The following is a 797-nucleotide window of genomic DNA, read 5'->3' as shown; positions in this document are numbered from 1 at the left end:
CTTTTTTTAATATTTATTTATTTAGTTAGTTTTTGGCATACACAACATCTTTATTTGTATGTGGTGCTGAGGATCGAACCCAGGGCCACACGCATGCCAGGTGAGCGCGCTACCGCTTGAGCCACATCCCCAGCCCCAGGATATCTCCTCTTGCCATCTCTATTCAACATAATATTGAAGGTTGTAGATAAGGCATTTAAGCAAGGAAATGAAGTAATGGGCATACAGATTGGAAAGAACAAGATCAAACTCTTTGTTTCTTAGATGAGATGTTCTTTAATATAGAAAATCAAAAGGAATTCACTAAAAGGTAGAATTAATAAATGAGTTCCACAAGGTTGCAGGATACAAGACCAATGATATACAATACCAATTATATATACATATATATGTGGTTCTATACACTTACTATAAACTATCTGAAAAGGAAATGAAGAAAACAAATCACATTTACAGTATCATCAAAACTAAATACACTATACTAAAATTGGAATGATACAGAGAAGATTAGCATGGCCCCTGCGCAAGGATGACATGCAAATTTGTGAAGCTTTTCATATTTTTGCTGATAGCTAAATAAAGTCATAAAATTGTTTAAGAAAAGAAGAAATTAATCAGGCATTTTTGTTTGTTTGTTTAGCCCAGGAGTGCTCCTAACCCCTGAGCCACTTCCCCAGCCCTTTTGTATATTTTATTTAGATTACAGGGTCTTGCTGAGTTGTTTAGGGCTTCACTAAATTGCTGAGGCTGGCTTTGAGCTTGCGATCCTCCTGCCTCAGCCTCCCAAGCCTCTGGGA

General features: G+C 37.0%; 1 non-coding gene across 1 annotated transcript; it reads left to right on the top strand.

Moving 5' to 3' along the window:
* Positions 1-454: 454 nt before the first annotated feature.
* On the top strand, positions 455-564 carry LOC113193841 (U6 spliceosomal RNA). The gene has a single exon (XR_003302188.1). It is a non-coding gene; the product is annotated as a U6 spliceosomal RNA (small nuclear RNA).
* Positions 565-797: the final 233 nt, after the last annotated feature.

Source organism: Urocitellus parryii, chromosome 4 (assembly GCF_045843805.1).
Source record: "Urocitellus parryii isolate mUroPar1 chromosome 4, mUroPar1.hap1, whole genome shotgun sequence".
Classification (NCBI taxonomy): Eukaryota; Metazoa; Chordata; class Mammalia; order Rodentia; family Sciuridae; genus Urocitellus; species Urocitellus parryii.
Note: the sequence above shows the minus strand (reverse complement) of the source record. Positions and strands in the feature narration are given on the sequence as shown.